We start from the raw sequence: 5,915 nt of genomic DNA on the forward strand, positions 1-5,915 counted from the left end.
CCACCTTAGGTGTACGTGGCTGGCGCCTTAGCCGGTTGAGCTATAGGCATTGAGCCTACTTTTTAAATTTTTAAAAAATACAAAATGCCCCATGAAATGTGCATGTCATCCTTGTTCAGGGGTCATGCTAATCTCTGTATTGTTCCAATTTTAGTATATGTGCTGCCAACATGAGCTTTGCTGTGTACTTTTAAATTTAATGTTGTTCATACGAAAGTTAAACATGTTCTAAAAACAAATTTATTGACACTTAACAATAACTTGTACATTATACAACTATGCATATATATATTTAAAAATAATATATAACAGTTGTTCACTGGATAAAATGTGGAAAATACAGGTAAACAAAGAAAAATAATCCATGAGAGAGCCGTTAATTTTTCAGTAAATCACTTTTTAGAGCAGTTTTTTTGGGGGTAGGTATCTTATATAATTCTAACTGGTGACCTTAAATCTGCATGCAAATGAAAAGTGATTTTAGAGTGAATAAAATTGCAACTTTTAAAAAATATACATTGCCAAGACTAGGAAAATACTTTGCAGGAGGACTTTAACAAGAAATGCGCTCTGTACTGTTTACAGGTATGGTTTTGAAAAGCTGGAATTTGCAAAACAATGCTGATCCTTTTCAAACAGCTGGCACTTTATAGAAATAAAGCCAGCTCTGTAAGGTATTACAAAGCCCTTTGATGTTGAATCATCATTTTACAGATAAGGAAAAGAGAAAGACAGACAAGTAACACACTTTAAGCCACGCTTAAATGCTGAAACAGGCTCTTCCACAGCAAACACAAACTTTGTGTCTGATGCTGAAGTATTCTTAATGCTGTCAACTTGGAAAAAATATGCACATTTATAGGCATTCTTATGTTCTGGGTATATTTTTTCCTTACTAATATTAATATGAGAAATATGTCATAATTCAAGGGGCAAGAGATAAAATATATTTTAGTTAGAACCTGGATAAAATTCACCATGACATACTTTGAATGTCAATGATGATGTGAGAAACAGGATGAAATGCACAAAGGCAATGTGTAAATTCTGAGTATCTGGCATTACCTGACAGTTAAATGATCCTATACACTATCAGGGGAATGTTCAAGTAACAGGAAACAAGTTTATTAGGCCATGTATTTTTTAAAGCAAAAATTCAGATTTTATCCTGACATTACATTTATGCTGATATGTGTGTTAATGATCTACGTCTGGTCATGTTTCAATTTCTTCAATATGACAAGTCCAAAAATTGTGATGAGTGACAAGGCCACCTCATTGTTGTCAGAGATCTGAGAAGTAATAAACACGGGAGGTGAAGACGGCAATGTCTAAATGCACTAGCACTTTCTGTGCTAGTATTCTTCTTGAAAGACTTTTCTTTGGTAAACATGTTTTGACCCATTCACTGGATGAATAATAATTCGGTGTTTTACATTCAAATAATTCCATGTATTTGGTTTTTCTTTTATTAGAAGACGTAATTTATAATTGCTACCTTATAATTTTTTTTTTTTTTTTTTTTTTTTTTGAGACAGAGCCTCAAGCTGTCCCCCTTGGGTAGAGTGCCGTGGCATTACAGCTCACAGCAACCTCCAACTCCTGGGCTCAAGCGAGTCTCCTGCCTCCGCCTCCCAAGTAGCTGGGACCACAGGCGCCCGCCGCAACGCCCGGCTATTTTTTGGTTGCAGCCCTCATTGTTGTTTTTGGCGGGTCCGGGCTGGGGATTCGAACCCGCCACCTTAGGTGTACGTGGCTGGCGCCTTAGCCAGTTGAGCTATAGGCGCCGAGCCGCTACCTTATAATTTTTAAAAATTACCTCACAAAAAATAATACAACCCCTATCCCCAGTGTCAAATATTGGCTTTGGATTTAGGTGGGCCTTTAATTGCTCAAACATCTACTAGACTAATTTCTTCCTTACATTCTAACTGGGATTGATGGATTACCACCACCACCCCTTTTTTTTTTTTGAGACAGAGTCTCACTTGTTACCCTTGGTTGAGTGCTCTGAAATCACAGCTCACAGCAACCTCAAATTCTTGGGCTCAGGTGATTCTCTTGCCTCAGCCTCTCAAGTAGCTGGGACTACAGGTGCCTGCCACAATGTGTAGCTTTTTTTTGCAGTTTTTGGCAGGGGCTGGGCTTGAACCCTTCACCTCCTGTATATGGGGCCGGTGCTCTACTCCTTGAACTACAGGCACCTCCCTATGCGTGGCTATTTTTAGAGATGGGGTCTTGCTCTTGCCCAGGCTGGTCTCCAACCTGTGAGCTCAGGGAATCCACCTGCCTCGGCCTCCCAGAGTGCTTGGATTATAGGTGTGAGCCACTGTGCCTGGCCTTGATTACCACCCTTAATTCCAAGTATGTGTAAATCCTATCCTAATACTACAAAGCAAATGTCATAAGAAATCCAAGTAAAATAAAAACATGGCTGATAAAAAAAACTTGTACCATTCTTTTCTTAAAAACTAGTTAAAAAATTCTAAATATGATACGTGATTAGATTATAAAATTCAAATATACAGAAGGGTATAAAGTGAAAGTTAAAACAATTTCCCTTACCCTAACTTCTAGTCCATTTGTGATATCTGCATAGTCCAGTATGGAAACCACAAGTTACATGTGGCTATTTAAATTAAGCCTGCTCTGCAGTAACCACAATTAAGCATGTGTGCATATACCTTTTTATTACTGTAAGAATCCTCTATGTATTCTGGATGCAAGTCCCTTATCCGATCCATGAATTTTCCTGCCATTCTGAGAATCGTCTTTTCACTTTCTTAATGGTGTCCCTCAAGGCACAAAAGTTAATTTTGATGGCGTCCCATTTGTCAATTCTTTCCTTTGTTGCTTGTGTTTTTGGTGCTGTGACTAAGAAACCATTGCTTTGCCTGAGGTCACTTTCATGTTTTCTTCTAAGAGTTTTATCTCTTCTATCTAGGCCTATGGTCCATTTTGAGTTAAATTTCTAAGTGGTATAAGGTGGGGACCCTCTTGTGTTGATGCAGCCACCAGTTGTCCCAGAATCATTTGTTGAAAAGACAACTCTTTTCCCATTGAATGGTATTGGCACCCCTGATGAAAATCAGTTCAGTAACGTGTGGGTTTATTTCTGCACTATCTTCTGTTCTTTTGATCTATGTCTACCCATAGGCCTGAACTGTCTTAGTTTAGCTCTGTAGTAAGTTTTTAAATTGGTAACAGTAAGCCCTGTTCTTAAGATAGTTTGGGTTATTATGGGTCCCTTGTATTTCCACATCAATTTTATCATCAGTTTGTCAATTTCTGCAAAACTTTCAGTTGGGATTTTGACAGGAACCGTGTTGAGTCTGTAGACCAATTTGGGCAGCCCTGCCATCTTAACGTCAGGTCTTCCAATCCATGAACATGTGTATCTTTCTATTAATTTGGATCTTCTTTCTTTCAACAATAAAGAAATTAAGGAAATTTTATAGCATTATTTTTCTTAATGCTATTGTAAATAGAATTTAAAAAATTTTTTGAAGACAGAGTCTCATTCTGTGACCCTGGATAGAAGGCTATGGCATCATTACAGCTCACAGCAACCTCACACTCTTGGGCTTAGGCAATCCTCTTCCCTTAGCCTCAGCCTCCCAAGTATCTGGGACTACAGGTGCTCACCACACCTGGCTAGTTTTTTCTCACTTTTTAAAAAATAGAGATGGGGTCTTGATCTTACTCAAGCTGGTCTTGAGCAACTCCCAAGCTCAAGCAATCTACCTGCTGTAGCTTCCCAAAGTGCTAGGATTATAGGCGTGAGCCACCATGCCCAGCCATAAATAGAATTTTCTTAATCTCAACTTTCAGAATGTTTGTTGCTAGCACAGAAATGAAACTGATTTTTGTATACTGATCTTTTACCCTGTAACCTGTTGTGGACTCATTAATTAGTTTTTAAATTAATTCCTTAGGATTTTCTTTTTATATGTCAACTGTGAATACATAAAGTTTTCACTTCTTTTTCAGTAAAGATGGCTTTTATTTCTTTTTCTTGACTAAATGCCTTGGCTAGAACCTCAAGTACAATGCTGAATGTAAGAGATCAGTGTGAACATCCTTGTCTCATTCCTGATCTTAAAGTGAAAACATTCAGTCTCCAGTCTGTCACCATAAACTCCGATGTTAGGTGTGGGTTTTTCATACATGTTTTGTCATGTTTAGGAAGATCCCTTTTATTCCTAGTTTGTTGAATGTTTTATTATGAAAGGTGTTAGATTTTATCTAATGCTTTTTCTGCAACTATTAAGACAATGTAGGCTTTGTGTTTTATTAGTATGGTATATTTGATCCTTATTATTTATGATTATATGTTTGTGAATTTACTGACTTGCTAAAATTTGTTTATAACCCTCAAATCAATATTTGGGTCATTTTGCAGTCATTCAGGGACATGTGTAGACTGGTAAAAAATTTGAGTCACCCAACACCATGTTTCCAGCTAAAGTCAAAGAGATATTTTGCGTTCTTGTTTCAGCTCTCAGAGAGATGGCCAGTGATGGAGATGGCAGGGGCAATTCAGTATAGTACAAGAAACTCTCATTCTGGAGACAGATGGATGGGACTTGAATTCCAACTCTGGCACCTGTTGTTAGGATGGCCTCAGGCAGGTCACTTACATTTCTGCACTTCACTTTCACTTTTGTAAAATAAAAATAATGGAAATCTACCAGAATAAGTTGTTTTTAGGGTTTAAACTCATAATCTATGTGTGACATATATACACACACTCTTCTAAAAGCAATGGTTTCTTATTCACTAATTCAGGGTTTATGGTCAGTTCATACATAGAACATTAACTACTGTGAATGTTGAGAATTGATTGTATACTAACCTACTTAATTTTTGGATGTTAAACCAACCTTGAATTCTTGGAATAAATTTTACTTGGTCATGATGTATAATCACTTAAAAATATGTTCCTGTATTCAGTAGCTAGTATTTCGTTAATATTTTTCTATCTGTATTTGTAAGAAGTACTAGTTTGCAGTTTTCTTGTGCTGTTTTGTTTGGGTTGGTATTAGGTTCACATTGCCTCCAAGGATGGGTTGGAAAGTGTCCTCTTTTGTTTCTAGGAAGAGTTTGCAAAGAATTGAGGTTAATTTTAACGTCTGGTAGAATTTAGCAGTGAAGCCATCTAGGCCTCGGATTTTCTTTGTAAGACTTTAAAAATTACTAATTTAATCTTTTAAATTTGTTATTGTCAAATTACCTTTTTTGCCTGCTTTGAGACAGAACCAACGGTGAAAAGAAAATTATTTCATAAGGCCAGTAAAACTGAAGAAGAAAAATACATGTTATCAAGGAAAATGCCTTTGATGTTAGAAAGATCCAGATAAGCAGCCTATCAAAATTATCCAATTATATCTTGATTCTTAACCTTTGCTATTTAGATTTAACATAGACAAACATTTCGTAGCCTCTCTTGGGCTATCATAATCTTATAAACAAAAAAATTCAGCCTGTTCTACATAAGATTTATATACAAACCTCTCAACTGACACTTCAAGCAAAGTCATATAATCACAAACTAAAATTTGTACATTCTTAGAATCAATACACAGATACATATATCCATATATTTATATGTATAAATATATTCCAATTTATCTACAAAAATACCACCTTGTCAACATCTGCCAGGAAGGCAGCGTGTAGTGGAAAAAATATGGAATAGAATTCTGGAGGTCTCAGTGTTAGTGCACTAATTCAGATAAGATGCCTCTATCTATTTCTCCCCCTAATAAAACTAGTTGTTAAGCCTGATGATCAGCAAGGTTCTTTCTGGTGCTAAAAATACAATATACTTATTCTACAATAATGCCATCCCCATCGCTCTTACTTTAGAGTGGTCAAAATGAAAATATCTTTGTTATTTACACATATACACATAC

At 36.4% G+C, this 5,915-nt stretch overlaps 1 non-coding gene across 1 annotated transcript; it reads right to left on the minus strand.

Annotated features, from left to right (window-relative positions):
* Nucleotides 1-73: 73 nt before the first annotated feature.
* On the minus strand, nt 74-178 carry LOC111724867. Its single transcript, XR_002773078.1, has one exon. It is a non-coding gene; the product is annotated as a U6 spliceosomal RNA (small nuclear RNA).
* Nucleotides 179-5,915: the final 5,737 nt, after the last annotated feature.

Source organism: Otolemur garnettii, unplaced genomic scaffold (genome assembly GCF_000181295.1).
Source record: "Otolemur garnettii isolate 467f Iridium unplaced genomic scaffold, OtoGar3 scaffold00027, whole genome shotgun sequence".
NCBI lineage: Eukaryota > Metazoa > Chordata > Mammalia > Primates > Galagidae > Otolemur > Otolemur garnettii.